At 45.2% G+C, this 24,612-nt stretch overlaps 1 protein-coding gene and 1 non-coding gene across 2 annotated transcripts in view; both read left to right on the plus strand.

The window, feature by feature from the left end:
- The window catches only part of LOC131286361 (uncharacterized), a 113,703-nt gene that overhangs the window by 32,753 nt on the left and 56,338 nt on the right, over nt 1-24,612 (plus strand). The gene's annotated exons all lie outside the window — the stretch shown is intronic.
- Nucleotides 10,793-10,865, plus strand: Trnav-aac (transfer RNA valine (anticodon AAC)). The gene has a single exon. It is a non-coding gene; the product is annotated as a tRNA-Val (tRNA).

A 24,612-nucleotide genomic window follows, 5' to 3' on the forward strand; every position in this document is an offset into this window, starting at 1 on the left:
ACAAATGCCGCCACTGTAATTCACAACACCACACTATGTTGCACTCACACACGTCACAGGATCACTCTGCCGGAACATTCTCCACTGCCATGCCAGCTGCGAGCATTGGACCAGCCACTAACGATCACACGGCAAATCTTCAGCGAACTTTCGCAGCAGCAATGGAGCGAGCACCAACGCAGGTTTTGCTCCAAACTGCCATCATCAATATAGTTGATTCTTTCGGATTAGTTCATCCAGCTCGAGCACTTTTGGACAGTGCCTCGCAGCCTGATATGATAAGCAGTCAGCTCGCTCATCGACTGAGGCTAAAAAGAAAGAAGGTTAATGTTATGCTGCAGGGTGCAGGCCAATCTACCCGTCCGCTGAAAGAATCCGTTCACGCGAAGATTGCCTCACGAACGAAACAGTTTGAAGTGGGTGTCGAATTTTTGATTGTCGACAAGTTGATGGCTAATCTGCCGCTGCGGGACGTTAACACGACGAGCTGGAACATCCCGTCCGAGCTGATCCTAGCCGATCCAGAGTTCTACAAATCTTCGGCAATCGACATTATTCTTGGCGCTCGACATTATGCTGCTTTCTTCGAAGGTAGCGCCCAGCTCAAACTAGCACCTACCCTTCCAACGCTGCAGGAAAGCGTATTCGGATGGGTCGTCACTGGTTCGATTGGATCGCCAGAGCCTTCGGAAGGCACTTCTAATGTTGCTCACACGACAGCTGTAATTTGTATGACAACTCTAGAAGAATCCATCGAGCGGTTTTGGAAATCAGAAGAGTTATGGTTCAACGATGGCTACTCACCCGAAGAACGCCAATGTGAGGCTATTTACCGAAACACAACCCAGCGGGATCCATCGGGTCGATACATAGTTCGTCTTCCGAAGCAACCAGATTTCTTTGACAAACTTGGACTGTCAAGGGATATGGCTTTGAACCGCTTCATACTTCTCGAAAGAAGACTCCAACGTGATCCAGACCTAAAAGAAGAATACCACAAGTTCATGAAAGAGTACTTGGAACTGGGGCACATGACTCCCACGTCTCCAGCAGACAATGATCACGGGTATTACTTACCGCACCATCCCGTTTTGAAAGAATCTAGTACGACGACAAAGCTCCGGGTCGTTTTCGACGGATCAGCGAAGACATCTACTGGATATTCGCTAAACGATGCATTGCGTGTCGGTCCAGTAGTGCAAGACCAGTTGCTGGATATAATTCTTCGTTTTCGCACCTACAAAGTAGCGCTCGTTGGTGACATCGCGAAAATGTACAGGCAGATAGAAGTCCATCCTGATGACCGTCGGTTTCAACGCGTGTTGTTTCGATTCTCACCGGATGCTTCAGTGGAGACTTACGAGCTGAATACGGTGACCTACGGGCTTGCTCCATCTTCTTTTTTGGCTACGCGTACGTTGCTGCAGTTGGCCGAGGATGAAGGCACGAACTTTCCGCATGCTGCACAAGCTTTGGTTCAAAATTTCTACGTGGACGACTTCATCGGTGGTGCTGATTCAGAGGAGCAAGCAAAGCAGCTACGAGAGGAGCTCGATGAATTGTTAAAAAAGGGTGGATTCTCTCTGCGAAAATGGACCTCTAGTAAGTTGGCCGTGCTCTCTGGTTTGACGGAGGATCAGATCGGAACGCAGTCAACGCTTCAATTTATGCCCGACGAGAAGATAAAGGCACTCGGTATCGCTTGGGAGCCCGAAGCTGACGTTTTATCCTTCGAGTCGCGGATCGACGCCGACACTAGCTACCCCACAATGCGGTTAATATTCTCTGGCATCTCCCGAATGTTCGATCCGATAGGATTGATATCGCCGATCATCATTCGCGCTAAGTTGCTGATGCAGGAATTGTGGGTGCAGAAGCCTGGCTGGGATAATCCTGTTTCTGACAGCATCTATAAAAAGTGGACATCCATTAAATCCGACTGGCCAATTATTTCCGGTTATAAAAGTGATCGCTACGCTCTCTTACCTGATTCTCGCGTTCAGTTACATACGTTTTGTGATGCCTCTGAAGCCGCGTTTGGTGCATGTATTTACTCGCGTTGCGAAAACAAACAAGGACACGTACGAATCTCGCTATTAGCATCGAAGTCACGTTTAGCACCACTAAAACGGGTTACATTACCGCGATTAGAACTTAATGCAGCCGTTACAGGAGCGCATTTATACGATCGTGTGAAGCAGGCGATGGGACTCGAATCAGCGGAGTCATACTTTTGGTCCGACTCGACAGTTACGCTGCATTGGCTGAGTTCACCGCCCAACAATTGGAAAACGTATGTAGGCAATCGCGTCGCGGAGGTGCAAGCCTACTCACATCTCCATCCCTGGAAACACATTGCGGGATGTTCGAATCCTGCTGATTTGGTATCACGAGGCGTGACCGCAGCAGATTTCGTGAAAAGTGCACTGTGGAGCAGCGGTCCAGAGTGGTTAATTCGTCCAGCGTCTGAATGGCCAAATTCAACACCAACGGTTGCGGATGGTGCCGAGCTAGAGATTCGTCAAGTGAGTGCAGCGGTTGCCGTCATCGAGACAGTGCATCCTTGGTTCGAGCGGTACTCATCATACACCAAGCTTCTACGCGTCATTGGGTATTGCCTTAGATTCGTGCGCAATGCTAAGGAGAAGTGCCGTACTCGCCGCGATCCATTGGAGCCCCCAGCATCATCAACTATCACTCCGGACCTCATGGAAGCTGCTAAAACTGTGCTATGCAAGCTGGCACAGCAAGACGCATTTCCAACGGAGCTCGAGCGGTTGAGGATGCGTGAGGTGGTTCCAAAGCGCTCACCACTTAGACGTCTGAGCCCGTTCATCGACAGCGAAGGAGTTATGAGAGTAGGAGGGCGCCTCAAGCTCTCACAACTGCCTTATCAATCGAAACATCCAATTCTTCTGCCCAAGAAGCACATCTTCGCACGCCGCATCGCAGAGCACCTTCATAGAGAACTCATACATGGTGGCGGAAGATTGCTGCTTTCCCAGATTCGCGAAGAATTTTGGCCACTCGACGGACGACATCTGGTGAAAAACGTCGTTAGGCACTGCTTACGATGCATTCGCCAACAGCCCATACTTGCGCAGCAACAAATCGGGCAGTTACCATCATCGCGGATCACACCGAATCGACCGTTCGCGACCATCGGAGTGGACTATGCTGGGCCGATCTACCTACGACCGATCCACAAACGAGCAGAGCCCGCCAAAGCATACCTCTGCGTATTTGTTTGCTTTGCTACGAAGGCTGTTCACCTGGAACTAGTGGGTGATTTGACCACTGCTGGTTTCCTAGCATCACTTCGACGGTTTGCATCGCGCCGAGGACGTCCGTCCCATATCTACTCGGACAACGGTAAAAACTTCGAAGGCGCAGCCCGGGAGCTTAGTGAGCTATTCGAGATGTTCCATGATGAGGAGCAAAGCAACATCATCGTTTCGACTTGTGCTGATATGGGCATCACTTGGCACTTCAGTCCACCAAGGGCTCCACACTTTGGCGGATTGTGGGAAGCTGCAGTGAAGACCGCCAAAAGACACCTGTTTCGCCAGCTGGGCAGCACGAGACTGCCTTATGAAGGATACATCACTGTGCTGCACCAAATAGAGGCAGCAATGAATTCGCGTCCGCTGTTACCTATGTCGGACGACCCCAACGATTTAGCCGCTTTAACACCTGCACATTTTCTTATAGGCACATCCATGAACGCCATCCCCGAGCCGGACTATTCAAACCGAAAGACGTACACCCTGAGCGAGTGGCAGAAGTGGCAACTGCTCGTCCAGCGCTTCTGGAAACATTGGGCCAGCGAGTATCTACAAGAGATGCAAAGGGATACGATGAAGACCTGCAGCAATTCAGATTTCTCACCTGGCAGACTGGCAATCCTGATGGACGAGGCTCTTCCTACAACACAATGGCCACTCGCGCGGATAGTTGAGACACACCCCGGCACGGATAGTTTGACACGTGTGGTAACATTAAGAACTGCAAAGGGAATTTCGGTTAGGCCAATCGCTAAAATTTGCTTGCTACCGGAGGCAACAAACTGAGCTTATCACCACGTGGAGAATAATTGTTGACGAGTGTCAAGGGGGCGGAGGATGATCAGGCAAAAATTGACATTCAAACACGTAAACAAAAACATAGGCAATTATGGCAATTACGGCCATAATTGATTTATAGGGCCGAACCCGTTACGTCAAAAAGGGGAACTAAAAGGGAGTTACAAAAAGGTTATAAAAGATAGTTGCAATAAAGCAAAACTCTCTCTTCCACCAAAAATCACCCGGGTAATTATAAAACGCAGCTGAAGCCATCCGAAACATACCCCGAAAGAAAACTCGCGCAAGAACACAAGTTGATATAGTATTTTTTGTTTTCCTTCGTCGGATCTGGTTTAAAGCGAACTCTTCGCGTTGGCCAAACGTTTCTAAGAATTTTCATCCTAACTTCGTCCTTCTTCTCGGACTCCGCACTTGATCTCGATGCCTTACTTCGTATGTAAAGTCGGTTCACCGTTTTTTGCCCAGCGCCCTGCTCGATTGGGCTGGTAAAAATTGTGACTTTGTTATGCGACCGTTGGAACGGACCGTTTATTTTATTTTTTTCCTTCACGCAGTCATGCCAACGGGCCGAAGATCGTTGCTCTATGTTACACATGGATTACACATGTTCGCAATTTGGTATAGCGAAGCAGCCAGACCAAAGCTAAAAGCTAGCCGAGTGATGCTCGGAATTTGTCAAAGGCCCCCGTAGATCCCGCTCAGACCCTGAAGGGCTCCAGCAAAGTCGCTTGGGATTACCCCCTGGTGTGTGTGGCGAAAACTGAGAAGACCAATTTTGGCCGGAAATGATGATCTGCTGAGTCGCAACGGATTGTTTGAATTCACCACACATGTGTTTTTGACACATGAGCACGGCAGGACCATATGGTACGGAATGGATTGTTTATGAACGGCTATCGGATCCAAAGGCGGGAATCTGCGCAGTGCAAAACATGGAATATGATGTCATTGAATGCACAGCTCGAACTCATTTTCTGTTTGTTTTGGATGTTAAATTTTCATTGAAAACGTACATATTCTTCTTTCAAAAATCCGTATTTTAGCATTTATAAGCAACCAATTATTTGTTACCCGTATTGTATAAAACAAGCATTTTTTATCAATTCTTTATTTTAACGATTTTATGTATATTTTACATAGAGTTATTTACACCTTATTTTAATATTCTGCACTAGTTGCAATCATTCGCAAACACAAAATCTACCATAGTTTCAATGAAGATTTTATACCAGATTTTTTAGGCTTTACAAAAAAAAGAGCTATCCTAATAATAATGGTAGTGAAATGTGTAGTTTATGAAAGATTTTTAAAAGGATACCTACACACAAGGGGCTACATACTTAGAGACAACATACTCAAAGTGTAGTAAAACATACACATTGATACACATCATGATGTTTTATAATGCTTTGAAGTTGCTGTCGTTGAAGAGCGGCTTCGTTATATGTCATTAAAAGTTGAATGTGGCAAAGTAAGTACCGCTTTTAATTGTCCAGCAAATTGGCTACCGAAGTACATTTTTCATCGAGCTCAAGGTGCCGACAGACGGTGCAAGGGATGGTCTAAGTAAATAATACAAAACATTGTGGTCAAAACCTCGTACCCCGTGTTTCGGCATGCGCGCCGATGTCCGGCCGGCAGGTCATTCATCATTTTCCGCCCAGGACATACCGATATGCCTATGCCGGTCAATTGAAGGGAACCCTTTTTCTCATCCATCACCGCGATAGGGAACCGGGTCGGGTGGCGGCTTACGCTTCTCTCCGATTCTGTCATCAAGAAGGCCGTTCGCCCGTTGGCGAAATGAAAGGACGGAAACCGAAATCGGTCACCCTTTGAGAACAGCCAATATGCACGTGGGGCGAAAGGTTTTCCAAGGAGCCCGATTCATTAATCGCCATCATTCATAGTTTGATGATCGGGCGCGAGACCGGCCATTCGCCGAACCGGAGGCATCCCATCCATCTTTTGAGGCGGCAAAATTTGCATAAAAATCCAAAAGCATTGACCGACAGGCAGCCGGTTGCCGTTTGTGGGCATTATGGTTGAAAATCCGGAATCGGGACGACGGAAAAGGTGTGAAATTTCTGCCATTCTTCCAACGAGAGAACGAACTGGTTTCGAGCGTGGTAGAATTTGTAACACGTTGGCCAGTTCCATTCGGGGGCTGGCTACCGGTAGCATGGTTCGGTGGTGGTCAATTTGGTTGAATATAAGCAAGAATTTGACGGTGAAATGGTGTTTTTTTGCAGGACGCAAACAAACAACAGACGGAACATCTGCTGCCTGGACTTGCTGTCGTTCCCTATTTTTCTGTTGTAGGTTATGGATATTTAAATAATTTCCTCAAATGATAGTATAATTTGATTTGATGTGTAACACATTTAAAAGTTCATTTAACTACGTAAAAGATTTTATTTATTTACTTGTTACGCGTGTGATACTTTTTCCCCTAACACATCGTTTTCAATGCAAAGTCCAAAAACGATGTGAAATAGTAAGATAAACTTCCAGGTAATTGTCCATCCTAGTTTGGAATAACCTGAAATCCACAAATTATTTCTCGACCTGTTTTAGACCATCTTTAGGACCCTCTTGCGTGCGTTATGAACTAATGGGAGCTCGGGTGTACCGTCCGGTTCATTAGAAAGTCATAAAAACAAACTGGTGATCGCCGTGCGCTAACTTACCGTGCCACAATGTTCGCTTACCACATGGGCGAAGAGGCTCTGCTAACTCTTCTAGAGCAACCGGACCATACTGGGGTGCTAAAGCTTTTCCGCGCCATGCCAGTGGCACGAGTTAGGTCGGGTGGACACAGTTCTTTTAACTAACGGTCATTTTTGTAGATCTGCCGATGGTTATCAGCATTCGGGGTTCATTCGCCAGCTGTTCCTGGGGATTAGTTCCCTATCGGATCAGTGTGAAGTGTCGCACTCTAAAGGTGTTGCGTCTAATGATGCGATAAGGTTGCGCTGCGGTTTGTGGTGTGTGCCATGTGTGGTTTATGATAGTGGTTGTTAGCATAGTTTTTTTTTTCAAGGTTTTTCTAGGAATATTCCTCACATGTTGCTAAGTTGTTTTATTTATTCTTTTGGATTAAGAATGCTAACATTTTTTCTGTTAAAATAATCAATTGAGCATAGTGGCATGTTATTATTTTTTATTCGTTGATGAAACCAGATACATCTTTATGTATCTAACATTAATTTCGTTTGTCATTCCTTTACTAGTTTTCAAGAAACCCATTCCTCTTATTATCCCTTACTTCACCTCGCAACATTTTATATTATGCAATAATTATTTACTTTGTATTCGTTTCTTTTTCTCGCCAAGAGCTCTTGGCATTCTTCTGGGATTGCTCCTTCCATTTAACGGTGGTTACGATCTACTCGCGGCGATCACGTTCATTGATAATTTGAGTTGACCAAAGTTGGAAGTTATCAGTTTGTTTTTTGTTATCACATTCGCGGGATGTCCTCCGAGGGTCCAGCAATGACAGCTCCTGTGGGTTTCCTCCCGTGGCCCGAAACCGGTCTTACAAAACGAACGTTGTAACTTGTTGTTGGTGCTACAAACTCACGATCCGGGCCAGAAGACACTCAGAGAGAACAGGAAATCGTACATCGGAAAGTTCAACGAACCACTACCGGGCCGTCCTGCGGCGCGGTTGGTCGGTTGTTCGGTGCGGCAAATTCGTTGGAAAGCATTATTGTGGATGTGGCAAGGAAGAACGTGCGAGGGGAAACCGTGGGGCTGAAAGAGTGGTACGGCAATGGCAAAAGCCCTTTTGGACCTTTTCCGCTGGATCAGAGCTGGGGCAGCATCTTCTTGCCGCTTCCAAAGGAATCAAAGGAATGGACGAGCGAAATGAAACATATCAAGTATGACAGGAAATCGGTGAACTTGGTGAACCTGCCCAGAAGCCTGGAGAACGTTACGTGCGCTGAGGAGACGGGATGCTGGGAAGGTATGGCGAGAAAGTGGAGTCTGTATGTTATCTTTCGCTCTTCCGTGCCCATCACGATCCGGACGTTTTTTATGCTGGATGCCCGACCGAGGTCTGTTTGTGGGATGCCCTTTTGATGGAGTAACTGCTACCGGGGTTTGGGATGAACGTTGCTGGATGTACTAAAAACGAGTTGAACTGGTTTTGTATCCGGAGTTGCAGGAAAAGGGCATGATGGACGCGAACATTCTACAAAATCGACCAAATTAAGGTAGACAGACTGAAGCTAAGGCACAGTTTACGCAATATCCAGCAGGAAATGGACTTTCATCCGAAACCAATCAGTACCTAATTTATATATTTAGTTGGATCGTTGCTTGGCGATATTAGGACGTTATGCAAAACATTGTCATTTTTAAGGTTGGCATTTTTGACAGCTTTTGGTGCTCTATACCTGGAAGAAACCTGGTTGGGTGTCAGCTGACTTCAAAAATCATGTTATTGTTTTCATCTCAACGGATCACTTCGGTTCCAATTTTGTGTGTGTAATATTCGGCAAACATTCCATTGGGTCCTTTCCAAGAATATTTAAAGGGACCAATGAGTAAAACAAACACAAACCTATGTTTACTGCCCAGCCAAAGAACCGACAAGTTCTTCGTTTGTCCAATTCTTTTGGCAAAGGTTCAAATATAGGCGTCGAACGTCAAAATTTGCAGGCGAAAGTTAAAAAGAAAAAAAAACGCATCCGGTTCTTTTGTTGAAGTGTTTTACGATGGTGCGTCGGACCTTTAAAAACAATTTTATGGTAGTGAAAATGTGCATCATTCCCGTTTTTCAGCGGCATGGCAGTTTTATTGCAGACCAGACGGGCGTGCTTGGGCAACTCGCAAGATAGCGAGATTGAAACATAATTTATGTAAGGTTTAGTATTGCAGCGTGCGGTCTGCTCTTTGTGTATTTTTTTTTTGCCAAGTGTTTAAAATCCTATTTAAATGGCAAGGAGTGTGTCTTAAATTTCCTGTTTAAAATATGGCAATTTAAGTACCGGGTGTTGTAATATAAACAACATATTGAAAGATGAAACAAATGTCCAAATAGTGTGGTGCTTGGCCCCAGGGAAGTAAATCCAGAAGTCCGGAGTAAACTGCAAACCATCTACTTTCCGATGCCACAATGTTATGCGCAATGGTACAAGAACCATTTCACCGAAGGCGATATATCACGATGCCAATTGGTGCTGGACAATGCTTCTCGTTTCGTTGGCGTTAATATGCACAGCGATTCATGGCTCGAACCGTTCGTAGTGGATGGATGTATTTTCCTACTTCGTCCTGCTTTAGGGTGCAATTTGCCAGGCAGAACAGTGGAGCTCTGGCGCATTGGAGGGCAGTGTGTTGGTTAAGGCGTCGTAACATTTGCATGCTAATCAGCTGCATACGTTGTCGTTTATCGTTTTATGCTCATTGACCGTTATGTGCACGATGCAAAAATATTCAACAAAGGATGATGTGCGGCCGGAGTCCGGAGGCATTTTCTGGCCGGCCGGGCTGAGGGACGGCGCTGCGGATTGTTAAAAACTGGCCGCTGAGAGAGAAGGCTCGGTAACATGCTTTGTTTATGCACCCTGGCGGCAACCGGTAGGACGTTGGACCCATACTAATGTTTATTGCATTCTTGCATCGGAATCGCTTCGAGAGCTGCATGTTGCAATTTTGTTCGTTTATTCATCGATCAACGTTCAACAGTGAAGATGGTTGAAACAAGCCAACCATGTTGGTGGGATACCGGTTTTGTGTTCCGTAAATCCTGGCGTGGTGGGAAAATATTTCGGGTAGCTTAGAACTTTGGGTTTTTTACTCGTGTTTCACGCACCGGAATATGGGGTAGAAAGGCTCCAGTCGCCGACAGCACGTACCGACCGTTTTGGTGCATTCCTTGCGTGGAAATATATGAGATTTTATGGGCTTTCGGGTGTCCTTCCAAGTAAAACGGCCGCATGTACACCGGCATCTACAAATTCCATACCCCCCCACACACAAGCCGTGAGACAGTGCAGAAGAGGAAGGCCAAGAACTAGGGAGATCGCTCTTTTTTTTTTCGTCGAAGATCCTTTCGGAAGGATCAACGTTCGGCGTTCGGTCCGCCTGAAGAGGTCCCGGGTGTCTATCGCTTTTTTCTTCCGAGCTCACTTGGAAGTTGTGAGAACAAGTAAGGAAACGATTGAAGAGAAGGGCCTGACGTGGCGGCATCGCGGGACCTCCGCAGGACTTCATTCGCAATCGGTCGCTCCGAGATGAATGGAAAGCATCGCCGGGAAAAAGGAGAACCTGCTCTGCTCTCCAATTCGGCGGCTGGGTTCCTTTGGGAAGGAATGTGTTGTGGTGCCCGTCTTTACAAAGGTCCTTCGAACAGCTCGCAATTTGATAATGGCCCACTTCTATCATAATGCCGCTCTTTTGTTGCCAGAGCTCGTGTGTTTTTTTGTCCCCTGTGTTATTTCATTCATCAACAGGCGAGAAGTCCCATTTTCTCACCGAAATGGGTTTGTGGAACGGACGGTTGCATCTCGGAGGTGGTCAATTGGTATCTCTTAAACGATCGAGTGAATGGTATTTTTCCGAAGAATTTCATTTGTTCGCCTGAATGGGAAATATGCGATGCTTTACAAATATCTCTTGTTACAATCTAATTGATCTCAGCATTCCAAAACAGTTGTAACCTTGGTACCTGTTCGGTCACCGAGCGGTCATCAGCTGTTTCCGTGGTGTAGTGGTTATCACATCCGCCTAACACGCGGAAGGCCCCCGGTTCGATCCCGGGCGGAAACATCAAACTTTTCGCTTTTTGTTTTGCTCTTTCATCCATTTGTTTTTATGCACGCTCTAGGCACTGGTCAATCAAGGAAGGAAAAAACCCGTTGCAAAACTTCCGCTGTTGCATCTAGCCGTTTTGTTGAGCGTCAAATGCATATTCGGAAATGGTTATTTTTAAAGCGACCCGTATCGCATGGCCCAGCGCAAATGGCGCGCGCATGCAGCTGATACGGCAGGAGAGTTCGGTTTTCATTAGACGCCAAACGTTTGCATTCCAATCGTCCGTTACAGAAGACCGTGGCTGGAATGTGCTAACGTTGGTTTGAGAACGAAAGCGAAATGACATTCTCGCACTTCTCCCGTGTCTGACCTTGGCGTGGTGGAACGGAACTGGCGGCTTCCCGGCTGCCGAGGGATCCCCGTGTCCGGGCGGCGTTTGGCGACGGCCCGAATAGTGTCCAGTTCTGGTGGATTCCCGGAATGAAATTAAGTTATCCGGAGGCATCATGCTGGACGGCTTCAGCTGTTCGATTCAAACGGAAACGCATGCAACCGACTGACCGCCTGCGCCCACCCTTTGTGCCTCCGGTATCACCTCTGTATGGCCTCGATTTGGCGCAGGTTGTGTGTGAAGGGGTGTGGAAAAACGGACCTGGAAATTGTGTCACGATAAAACATCATGTTCTTGATTATTTTTCTCGTTAGGTTGGGAAATGTGGAGAATTAGAATTGATTTGCCTTACTCGAGGTTGTGTTTGCTTAAGAAAATTCCATTTAATGTATTTTACACTTATCTAGTCACAATATTATATTTTCTATAACATTTCCTTTGATTTCCTTATTTATCTTTAAGTGGATCCCGGCGCAGGGCCTCTAGGTGGATTTAATGAATGTCCTGTCGCGTGTGGTGCGTTATTATTTTTCGTCTATCGTACGACTGCAATCCGAACCCCACCCGGTGTAGTCTACTTCATTTTCTAAAGAATTTCCCAAGGGCAACCCTTCGCCAGCCACAATTGGAGAAATGAATGTATGTTCCACCGCGGCGTGTAATATTTCGGACATCGTCGTCGTGTACAGATTTGCTTCGCCGGCATCAGTTGCTATGTCTGTAATCAGTATATGCGATGGTTTTGTTCTTTTGTTTGCTGTTGGTCATTACGAACTTCCAGCGCAATGTCGCTTATGTTGAATGCACGGTGAAAGGTGAAAGATGATAATTCTTTTACAACTGTTTCTCTGGCTGTGCATTTATATTAGATTTGTAGATCGGTGCTTTGAAAGGTGTTAGACTGGCCACTTTGGTGTTCCGTTGGTGGGACTCCATCGGTACGGCGAACCCTTTGCATCGCACATACGCCATAAAACATCAGGAGGTTCGCTCTGTGTCTCTGTGGCTTGGGTCGTCGAGGTATGCTTGGTGTCCCACCGCGTGGTGAATCCTTTTCTTCCCTCTGCTGTCACCTGAATCGTCTGGGATAGGTACCGTGGTAACTCTTCTGCGTACCCGGGCCAGCATTACGTGTCATGCGGGGAACGGTTCATGCTATTATGCAATAATCGCGATTTCACGCCCGCCTCTCAACTCAAGTGGACTCCCGACGGTGTCGTGATAATCACTCTTCGCTTTTTCCTTTAGAATTATAAAATGTATACCTTTGTGTCTAAAAGAACATCTGTGTAACTTATGATTATTTTGTATTCTTTTTTATTCTCAATTTTAGGTACCTATAATATTGAAGGCGGTGAAAGTCGGACCTCACACTCGCGAGCATCGTGAGACCGCGATATGCTTATGTTTTATTTTTAGGAAACCACCCATTGCTGCTGGTGCTTTCTCAGATCAATCGCAGTAAGTTCCCGCGCACGGCGCAGGATTTGTGGGGCTCGCCCTTCGGACGGACGCGCCCGAAACGAACACTCATTAATCGGGCTTAATAAGCGTTCAGAAACCAGTTTTTCTTAGCTTCTGCTCTCTTGCCCCTCCTCCGTACCGCTGGAGAGATGGTCGGCGGTTTTTGTGGCAATGAAAAGTAATTTCTTACCAGAAAATCTTCTAACCCCTCACTCACCCACACTCCGCTGCTGCGTACCTGTCCACTTGTCGATGGACCTGTCTTCCTGTGCCCTTTTTGAGCCCTTCAAACACGCACACGCACACACACTGTTCGTCTCTTCCCCTCTCATAACCAAACCAACGCACACGATCTCACGCACCACTGTTCCCCACCCTCCACATCGTTTCATTTTGGCCCAACGCTCGAAGCATACCTGTGGAGTTTCCTGTTGGAATGAAATCTGTTTCTTCCTGTACCAGGATTTTCCCCATCTACGCGTTCGTTAAATCTTATTCGAATTCCAGTAGTACGCTGTATATATTCGGTATGAAACCCTTTCTTTCGGTAATGGTGAGCTTACGTGGCAACTTGCATCTATTTATCTTCCGGTACCACCAAAGCAAATGTATTGTTTGAAACATGTTCAACCGATCGCTTGATGGGTAAATTTCAAGTCATAAACTTTCTTCTTCTGATTGGAGAATATCGCTGGTGGTCGCTTAGTTTGTTCAATGTGTATGGCGATTACAATTTATCAGCCGTCCTGTTTAAAGTCATGACGGAATTGGTTAAACTTTTTTTCTTCTGTAAATTACTGTGTTGTAAAACATCTTTGAATTCTGACCAAAACGGAAAGATTGAGCGGCAACAATCGTACCATTCGGTCGGTCTGGGGCAGTTTGGTTTGATTGCCTCAATAAACAACCTTGAACAGAATTCCCTGAAGGTAAGCGCGTGAAGGGCGGGCAATCTTCCATTCAAATTCGACTTTTCGTTTTTTCGTTGCTGTTGGTTGTTTGTATCTATGGCCATATCCGATGTAAATGCGCTGTAAAGGGCATAGCTAAGAAAAGCGACCATCATCCGGAAGTAGCCTCTGCGTGTTAAAAGGGTTTACGAGCGTCTGCGTGGCAGGATGCCGCCTAGCCTGGGGGGTTACGTAATTTTTTTTCCGGCTAGCAGCAAGCACGGCAGGCATAACAGGAAGCCGGTAGGATGCCGTCCGATGTGGCATTCCGAGCAACATCGAAGGTTGGATGCTGAGCTTATTTCCGAAAGCAATTTAGCAACGCGATTGTTTTCGTAGTGCGTGGTCCAGATGTGGGTCACCGGTTGCCAGGGAGATCAGGACAGATGCTGCGAAAGCCATGGCTTAGGCCAATACCAAAAACTGCTTGAGTCCTTTATTTTTACCAAAGATCGTTTTTTTCTAAGCTAAGGCATAAGACATTCTGCTCTAATTTTTTTATTCTTAAAAGAAAACCTCTGCGCATACGGTTTGCCACAAGGTTAAGGGTAGTTTCGGGGCACAACAGAACTAAACAGAAGGAAGCAGAGTTGCATGTGGGATATTGGTTTTGCTCAAGGATATTCGTTTTTTTTAGTTTCAATTGCAAGCCCTGGCACAATTACAACTTTCCTGTTTCAAGTTGTATACTATGTTTAAAACCATTGTACGGATTTAACTTGTATAAAGCTATATTTACGTATTAATAGTTTGTAAACATTAAATCTTTCGATTGAATGCACGTTGTAAAATGGAAAGTATTCTAATTTTCAAATGGGCAATAGTGGATAATGAAGGAAGTAACTTCAATATGTCATCCTTATCCACAAGTGGAGAACAAACTTTCTCACGCAATCCCCTTTCGAAACCGTGGGAGTCTTCCAGGCACTAATCGGCATCCCAGCCAAACGCACAGATTCCCATAAAAATGTAGCCCATTAACGACGCATTCTCAAACGCGCTGTGTCGTTTTCGGCCTTTTTGGGGATACTCCGACCGAGTGAACGTAGCGTTGGATGACAAAACAGGTTCTGTCCAGCTTCGGACGACGTCGGGTATTGTGTCGCGTCCAGATTATCATGAATCATGCCCGAGGGCTAATTACAATTCTCGTTCCTGCGACGAGCGACGATCATCAAAAGCCAGCGCAGTTGTCCATCCGGCCAAAACAGACCCAACATGGGGTAAGGCAAGGATGATCCTTTGCGCCGGCGTACAATCCTTTGACCCACGAATTTTCGGTCGCGTCCCCGCGGGTTTTCAATTTCACTTATCATCATCGAACGGACAGGTTTCTCTCGTAGGTATTTTCCTTCATTTGCTTCCTTTGTGTACCTGTCCTAGGCGAGCCGGGACGACGACGATGCATTCTCGATGGCAAGAAGAGACGCTTTCTGGTGGGATCCGCGGCTACGATCACGGGCCTCGGTTTATCTGCATTTTTCCCCCGAATAGGACACCACCGCATCCAATGCATCCTAGACACGCTGCTCGATTCCAGCCTAATGCTTTTAAATGTGTTGGGTGTAATTAAAAAAGTTAGTGATCGGTATCGCTTTGCGTTGCTCATTTTTTAAGGTTTCTGTGAGCCATACCGAACGGATTGGAATGGGAAAAATGGGAATCAAAAGAAAAACATCCTTTCCATGCACTGTGGTGCGTCAAATCTCTGCCCACGAACGCAACAACTCGCACGACTCCACGGAACACGTGTGCCCAACTATGATGTTTTTCCTACGCCTAGCTCGGCTCAGATCCACTTGTTCCTCCTTCTCATGCCCTTCAGACACGGAATGCGCGGATGCGCTGCGTAAATAATTTAATCAGTAACCGCTAGCGGCCCTGCGTTGGAGTTCGGTGTAATCCTATTTATCCTTTCGAAAACGGGTTGTTGAAAGGCTTGACACCAGCCTAGGGGTTGGCGCGGGAATCCTTCGCTTCGCCTGAAACCGGTTTTATTTTCCTCCGTACGTTTTTTTATGACTATTTCGTTGTTGATGTTTTTTCTTTGTGGCTTACCTTTCCTTAGCTACCGCCTCCGCACAACCGTACCCTGCGATCCGTGAAGCTACAGATTTCTCCTCGTATCTGTTCTCTTGGACCCTCGCTTTAACGCGCGCTTTAGGGTTACGTTTGTGCGCCATAAAACACCCCAATAAACTTTACGGCGATGTAAAATTGTGTGTAAATAATTCCGCCCCAGGATGAGCGACGATTAGACTTTCGTTTCGGTTGCAATCAAATCCCAAACAAGCTTGCCCCACTGGATGCAGCGAGGATCGTTTCGGCGTGCAGGATCGTCGATTGTTATTTTTATCGGCCGCTTTTCGTAGCAACACGCAGCACAAGCATTCAAGTCGTATAAACATTCGGCGCCTTTTAGTCGTTGATTGGGAAACTGGTTAGGTTCATGGGATGGAATATTTGGGTTAGAAAATGCATTGGAATTGATCACACCGTCGCGTTGCTAATGACGCGGTAATTGATCGTGGTTTATACAAAAATACACTTTGAAGCCCAGCTTTTCCCTTTCCAGTGTGATATGCGATAGTTTGCCATACCTTCTTGTTCAGAAATCCTGGGCTTTAGATTGTCCAAACTAACCAGTTCCACAAATTGAAAACCTTTTGATGCACTGTTGATAATTGTGCTCGCAAAGCCTTAAATTATAGCCTGCGCCTTTTTGTGCTATCTGGACTACTGTCTTTTCCATTATTTTTCGTGCCTTCCCGTCGGCCCTGTGAGAGAGTCTATTGGCCACGGGTCCAGCGTAGGACCTCCGAAAGGCAGCCAGCAAAGTGCTAAAAATGCGTAAAAAAGGTCATGAGAAAATGTTACGTCGCCGTTTGCCGGTTGTGAAACCGTAAACTGATATCGCACACAATTTCTATTTTTTCGCATCAGGGGCCCCTCGGTCAAGCCGCGCCCATTGTCCTTGGTCGCAAAAGAGCTAAGCGACGGGTCACATGTTCCTGCGTCCATCCTGGCTGTCCAAGATCTTGTAGGACAGGCGAGGTTCTTGGTTGTTCACTTTTTGTGTGCTTGTTCAATGTTTTTTTTTCTCCCGGCCGTCCTTTCTTGCGCCCCCGCACTGCAAAGAGATCAGGCCAGAGGATAACAAAAACACGATACCGAAATCGACGCATGATGTCCGGGAGAAAGAATGAACCGAAAATGCTGCTCCTTGAGCACTCTTTTCTCATTATGCAATGATCATTTTACTGTGAGTGGTACAGGTCCGGGACTGGATGTCCCGGAGAGTCTGTTTGGTGTGAAAGGAGCAACGGCCAGCAGGGACCGGGATGGGCACGGGCAGCAGGGTTGCTCCGGCTAGGGTTGCCTAGTCCCTGCCAATTCCGGAGAAATAGTCGCCGAGCCCCGGACCGAGACTGGCGACTGTGCCGGAAAGCCGGGATCTGACCATTGTGAGCCTCGGTCCTCGGTTTCACCAATTATCCAATGTATTTCAATCAATACCAGTGTAATAGGACACTTAGGGCTTCAGGGGTTGCTTCTGCCGAGCGCTGCGAAAGAAAAGTCACACTCGAAGGCTAATGAATGAAGCGCACTTGAAACGTTGGTCAGCCCTGGAGTGCGAGAATCTCCGGTATCGTTTTGGCACTGGCCGTCCTGCCACTGGCTGGGAAGGAGGAAATGCTGTCGGAACGATTGCCGAAACAAGGATGCCTGGGAACGACGAGCTTCGTCTGCCGTTTTGCACAACCAACATTAATCAACTTAGGGTTTAAGTGGTTGTGTCGTGCGCAGTGGGATGCAAAACGAAGTGCCTGGGAGACACTTCTTTCGGTAGCAGAGGCAAGATGCAAAATGTCCCTCACCGCGTGGGAAGCGATGAGAAGCACGAGAACCTGTCCGGACCAAGAAGCGGCTTCATAAGCATTTTCGTTTACTTCACCCCGTGTCAACATAAAACATTGCAAGTATTAAAGTACAAAGCGCAGACGCTATGTATCGGAGGATTTTTCATGCATTAAGGCGATTAAAGCTTTTCTAAGGGTGACAATCTTTAGAAATTTAAATATATTTTGATTGTTTTAAGATTGAAATCAAGTAGAAATACTTCTAATGTACTATCTCGTAAAACAAATCTTTGTTTGTAACAATATCCATAATAACTTCAATATTTCAACGATTTTTGATAGAATCCTGACTATGATTGAAAACCACTGTACGGAGGATAAACCTCAGTACGATAATATTGATTGTCTGTTAAAATGAGCAGTCATTTTTCTTAAAACCACGAAGGATATTGATGATCGTAATGGATTGCTGGGTTCTTATCTGATGGAAGAGATGCTTTTTTCCCTTTTTAAGCTTCAAGACTGAAGTCCGCGTTGCATAATGGGATGGTGTGATGCACGCAAATTTTATGTTTTGATTTCCATAAAAGTTTATATACTTGTTTATTTGATTCATTTAACAAACTTGAAATCATGCTTAGCAGCAGAATTAGGATTGGAAGTATAATATAATTCCATGGTCTTTACTTACTACAAATCAATTTGACTATCATTCTTTAAACCGGTAATAATCAATTTGGTTGCATTGTGCATGTGTTTTTACTTCCGAACTCTTACTTGTGCTTGTTTGAAATTGAGATCTTACGGTGTTTGCACAGTTGAATTCCTCTCATTTAAAACAAAACGCTTTTTGAGTACCTGAACATTTGAAGTATTGTTGTTCATGCGGTACGCTGGTTTCACGGTGCAACACAAAACGGCCAATGTCCAGCCATTTTTAAATGTCCGATGAGATCGTATGTCATTTAATTTCTGTTTGTCCGACCCGTAGGCGCTCGTTAAGGTTGGAGAATGAAGGTGTCCTTTAAAAATGGTGGACAATGTCCGAGCCAAACAAACGTGTCCTGCGGTGTGTCCGAGCGAGCAAAAAACAAAAAACGAAAAGTGAATAGGTCCATGGGAAAGATGAATCCTGTCGTTTACGTGCGGTTTCGAGGCACTGGCCAAACAGCGTTAATGCATTTTGCAAATATTCTCCTGCGCATAATGGTGCGCATCAGGTTAGAGCTGGGATGTTCTGGTATTAACAAAGGTTCCTTTCCCTCTTCCTCGTCCTAGCTGAAAATGGCAACAATGATAACTTGCCAATAATGACCCCTGGCTGGTCAACTTCAGGTGATAAAGATTTTCGGATGCGCTTCGTATTTGCATGTCTGAATCTTTTTTATGTGCTTTCTTTTTTCCGTACGATGCCGTACCATGGAAGCTAGGTTTAAAAAATTGCAAAATTTAATGAAAAACATTACCCTGGATGGGAAAGATAGTTCAATTCTGCGTAAAGTCCTCAACAGTGACGATCCAACAACATTAGAGCAAGTGGGAACGCAAATGTGACAGTTAGGAAGCTTTGCAGTGCCATGCACACATGTTTGCATGTCCTTTTGTCAGGCGGTAAGGTTCAAACGGTGGCTCGAAAACAATCGTTCTCTTCGGTTAAGGAATTTTCCTCCGCGACAGGTAGGCAACCAAATCAACCTCAGCCCGTTTCTGAAAAGGAACAAAAGCGATGGAACAACAAAGCAAAGTGAAGTATGGAGGCACGAAAATACATACCTCAAAAGCAAAGCTCGTTGTCCTACCGTTTAGCGAAGGACATTCTTTTTACGATGCGCGAACCACTTTTTCCACCCGTTTATAAGCTAGTATGTGGTCACTGTGACCGGCTCTCTCGAGATCGTTCGTGATCATGCGGTGGGATGTTTCTGGGTGTGAACCGAAATGGCACCAAGAATAAGGCCGTAAGAATTATGCCTTCGTCTCGTAGCAGGTGACAGGGTAAATTGAACAAAAAAAATGATGAAACTCTATTAAATGTTTGTATTTTTTTTCCTGCAAAACCGAGAATCTTGGAAATAGGCGTATTGGCTCTAGTTCTTTGCCTGTTTTACTTTGCACTTGTAACAACGGTAGCAGATTATACCAACGGTTTTGAGGATCATCATTTAGAGAGGAAAAATAATTGCTACTACTACCTACTAACGAACTTTTGGGATTTTTTGGTGATTACATTGGTATAAGGCGTGTTTGTCCATCAAGTTCTTGTGAAATAAAATTGTTCATTATTTGTTATACGATCAGCTACGAGTGGGTGTGTTCATGGTTGCAACTCTGAGCGAAGGTACAAAAACGTCGTCAGTAAACATGTCTTTTGCTTCAATATCTTGGAACTCCCTAATGACGTCCTTTGCAGTGATAGCACACGTAGTCATGTGTACTATTCTACTGTTGGCAAACCGAAATGCTTTAAAACCTATTGTTTGTACTTCCTGATGCGTGGCGCCCCTGCACCCTGAAGCTCTTCCTCCGATGGATGGATAACGACCTCTAGATTTTAACATTTCCGCTCCTCTTCCCGGCGATGATGTTCCGGATGCGCGGTTGCGAGTCGTTTAACATGGCCAAACCCTTTCCCGCTTCTTTTTGTTTACCCTGTGCGTGGTAGTGCCATCCCTCTTCACCGGGGTCGTATTCTGCTTATTAAATCGTCTTCATTACATTTCCTTCCTGTCTCCGTGGTTTGCGCCCGGTACAAAGGACGCATCTGATGCAAGTTTTTGCGTGTTGCTTTATGATTTTTCATAATTTATTTCTCTTCTAGGGTTTTTTTTATCTTTCTCACCCGACGCGCCATCAATTTTCCTCCTGTTGTTATTTTCACTTTTCAAGCTGTCCAATTTACCAACTTGTTCAATAACACCGAACTGTACGAGGAAAGGAAGGAAACTAGCTGTGACGCTACATTGTGCAACAAAGAGCAACAATAACAGCCTTAAGCAAAAAATTATTAACATTTGTGAAATGCTGTGTTTTTCTTTGCATCCCGCTTCTAGCACGTATTCAATTAGCATACGTTCTCACACAGGATCGTGCTGCGCTTACACCAAGGCAATGCAGAGCGGATATATTGAAATCTTAATTAAGAACTAACTCACGCTGTTTTCTTTGCGCTCACAGCGGTTGCTTTATTTTACATAGTTTTTATGTTTTGCTCCGCTCGGAATCATCCGCCCGTTGGAGCGCGTAGAAATCGACACTTTTCTCCTGTCACGCCAAACAATAGCACGAAGTGTTGTAAGTGCAGTGTAATATCCTTCGCATAGGAACTTTTGTTGGATAGGGAAAGCGAAAGTAAGTGATGTTGCCGAAGGAAAAAACAGTAAACGCATCAAAAAACGTGTAACAAACCATCACCTAAAACCCTTTACTTCTGTGCTTCGCAACAGTAAGCTGACGGAAAAGGCTTTGCTCCTCTTCCCCACAGCTGATACGTAACATAACCTCAAACAGTACTTGAACATTTCCTGCGATTAAAAGGAGGTCGTATGCGCGAAAAAAAAAGCACAATTTTGTAACATTTTTGTTCTATCCTTTTTGAATGGATTTCCTATGTTGATTCCGTCGGTTTTTTTGCACATAAACACAAACACGGAAGAAAAGGATTATAGCGCGGCGCGCGCATAAATCAATGCGTGGAGTGGTGTTTGCTCTTCGTTTGTCGAAACGCGGCCGTCGTCTTCGCCGTCGAGTGGAGACGTCGCCGCAAAGGGTTAAAACGATGGGAACCACCCCGGAGGGATTTTTGTTTGCTGCAGATTAGGGCAAGCGGCTGTAATTGGGTGAGGTTTTCGCTCGATGGCACCCGATTTTTTCTCCATTAGTTGTTACTCCTGTTATTTGCTCGAAGGATATAGTTCTCGACAGCTGATCTTTAGTTATTGTTTTGTCCATTGTATTGAACGTCGGAGTTTTTTACTTTCTAAATTCTGACTGAATTACATTTTTTGCTCATTTAGTTTGGAAATAATGGCTGAGAAGCCTGCGGTGCAAAAGACACTTTCACAATGGTTGACATGCAAGTGAAATGAATGAAATTAAAACTATGTTTTACTGTTATTACAACGGTTGATGTTGTACTACGCAGTGGAGAGATCTTCTATACACCTCCTTTGGATACATTGAAAAAACTCAAAAGAATGCAACCTACTCGTTTGCCTTTCGTATTTCAGTTACAATTTTCCATATAATAACTATTCCAGAGTAAAAACTTTATCTACCACATTCCTATAGTTTCCCACCGGACCTAACGATTCCCTTCCATGAAAGCGTTAAAACCATCCTTTTCGCGGTTCTTTTTCAATCAAACAAGGAAAAAAGGCGCCAAAACTGTCTTCTTTCCCGCAGGTTCCTTCTATTCGAACCCAAGTAAAATACGAAACTAGTGACCCCAGAATTTAAAAATAACCTTCTCAATTGATGACTGGAGAGAAGTAAATATTGAAAGGATACCAAACCAAATCCAACCCAGCGCCGTGAGGTGATGTGCTTAAGGAAAATATTTGATATTGGTAAACGGGAGGGAAAATAAAGCAGGAAAGAAAACACCGCCCCGGCGTTCGATGGCAAACCGTTTCTCTTCACACTTCACGGTGGGAGAATTTTGACTGCCTACAAAAACCTTCGTCTTGTCCTAGGACGCGGAGTTCCAATGAAATCAAATAAAACCAACGCTGGTAGGGAGTCGATCGGTGCAACTCCTTTGAGCGTGTTGTGGTAGGAAAAAGGACATTGCACGGAAATGGAGGTAGAGGAATAACATGATATCAGAAGCGCACAAAGTGCAGCAGATAGAGAAACATTCGGTGATCTTACCTTTCCAGTCCGAAGGTGTCAAGGTTTAAGGTCTACGCCAGACAGACGAACCGAACCACTTAATGATGACTTCTCCTGCAGCATGATGACGAACCTTCGGTGCCTCCGTTGGATCTGAAGCCAAGGATTCCGGCGCGGAATGCTCAGTAAAAGTGTGGTCCATTTAAAAGCGACGGTGAGGCAAAAGGATAACGTTGGTGATATTTTTTTACGAGCCATAGCGTTGGGATTTTTTACCCCTTGTGATAGCCACCTCGATCTTTTATTGCGCTGCTCAAATGGCCGTGGCGGCGTCAAAGAAGCTGATTAAAATCAAACTTAGAAATAAAACAGAGAGTGAAAAGGACACTACGGACGGCAAAGTAGTGATATTACTCATCAGGTTCTTTGTACGGCCGATGGGGAGATGAAAGTGATTGTTCGTGATCCTAAATTTATTAATTATCTTTCTCTCGCTGCTTGATTCGGTTACCTCTGTCATTGGGCTTTCGTTGAAAGCTAGCCCAGGAGCGTTTGGTTTCTAGGAATATTCGGCACACCACCATAGCGGGCGGAAAGTCGTCAAGGTGGCGGGTAGAATAAATCTTTCCAAATGAAAATAAAATAAAATCTAACGGGACGTTCCGAAACGAAAAGAGTGAAACCATATAATAATGATAGCTGTGTTAGGAAAACAATCGATCTAATACGGTCCGTGGATCGTTTATCACCCCCCGGTGCTGGAATTCGGTGGGAAAAACGTGTGAGATGGACGTGCGTTTACTTTACGCTACGTTACAGATCTTTTATTGTTCCAAGACGCTGTTTGCTGCCTCAATCAGGGCGTGTTGGAAATGATGTGATTGCTAATGAAGGACCAGCGATTTGTCAGACTGCGCTGTAATTTGCTGGCTAGGAACTGGCAATATTATGAAATTTCTTTTCCTCCGACGAGGAAAGGTTTTTTTCTAAATCCGTAAAAGGGAACAGAACTATACTCTCGATGACGGAATGAATGATTGATGAAGTTGTTTTGAAATATGGAATCATTTGTTACGGGCCGAACCGCAAACTTTGCTTCATGAGTGAAAGTGATCTTTAATTGGTAGGTTATTATAAGAGTGGCTAGAAGACGAGAAAATTTGGAGTTGGAAAGATAGAATAATAATTTTCTTATTGCCAAGAAATTGCTTTTATATATGTAGTTGACTAACAAATCAATAATGCGAGGGAAATGTTTGCGTCAACAGCTGAACCGTACGACCGTTAACAAACGTGTCGATGATATTCTCCTCGGGAGGACATATCTGCAGTTGTCGTCCAATCGGCTAAAGGTGCTCGCGCTCTTGTAATCAATAGTAAACGCTCATTTTTGGTTCGATATCAAAGCGTTAAAATCTTCTTGCCCCCATCAATGGACCCGCCAATGGAAGTTGCCGCAGGTTGTCCTGGATTGGAACACCTTGTAATTCCCAGGCCGCGATATGGCAATCAATCGGCCCTTCGCGAAGTGACGATCGAAGATCAACGATCGACTGTTGGCCGCGATGGACGAAACAGGTTCTGTTGCTACTATCGGACGAAACGTTCGACCCAGACCGCTGCCTTATAGCCGGCTAGTCTTTGTTTATGGCATCAATGTTTTGCTTCACTTCCAAGTGCCCTTCATTGAGTCCCGACCGAAGTAGATTGGACTAATTGTTGTCCTGATATCCGTTACGTTGAGTTGGCTTGAGTTATTACACCATCGATCTACCTTACGCTATTATGACTGGCCAAGTATCCTCGACACATATCCTTGAAGAATAAACGTACCAGCGCACACTAACAACGGTTACGCAACACAATCAGTCCGATGCATTAGCCCCCGCGAAGAAACCGCTACGATCCTTTCCGAACATTGATGTAGGGATCTTGAACTTCTGTCTTCGCGGGTTCGACGCTCAGACGTACCAAACAGACACCCATGGCTTAACGACCAATTACGACGACGCGAAAGACGACGTGTTAAAGATACCATCGCATAAACAAACGTGGCTTTCTTCATTGTTTTCGTACCGCGAGGATTCCTTGTTCCATTTTCTCGGTTTGATGTAAATCAACCCTCAGGTGCACAGAATTCCCTGTAAAACTTGAAGTGTGTTATTGAAACGATTCAATAAAAATACTATGTAAAGTTGTAGCTATTTACATATGTAGTTCTTTTAGCATAAAACTGATTTGATACAGTAAAAACTTAATCTATTTTA

The sequence above is a fragment of the Anopheles ziemanni genome, chromosome 3 (assembly GCF_943734765.1).
Source record: "Anopheles ziemanni chromosome 3, idAnoZiCoDA_A2_x.2, whole genome shotgun sequence".
Lineage (NCBI taxonomy): Eukaryota > Metazoa > Arthropoda > Insecta > Diptera > Culicidae > Anopheles > Anopheles ziemanni.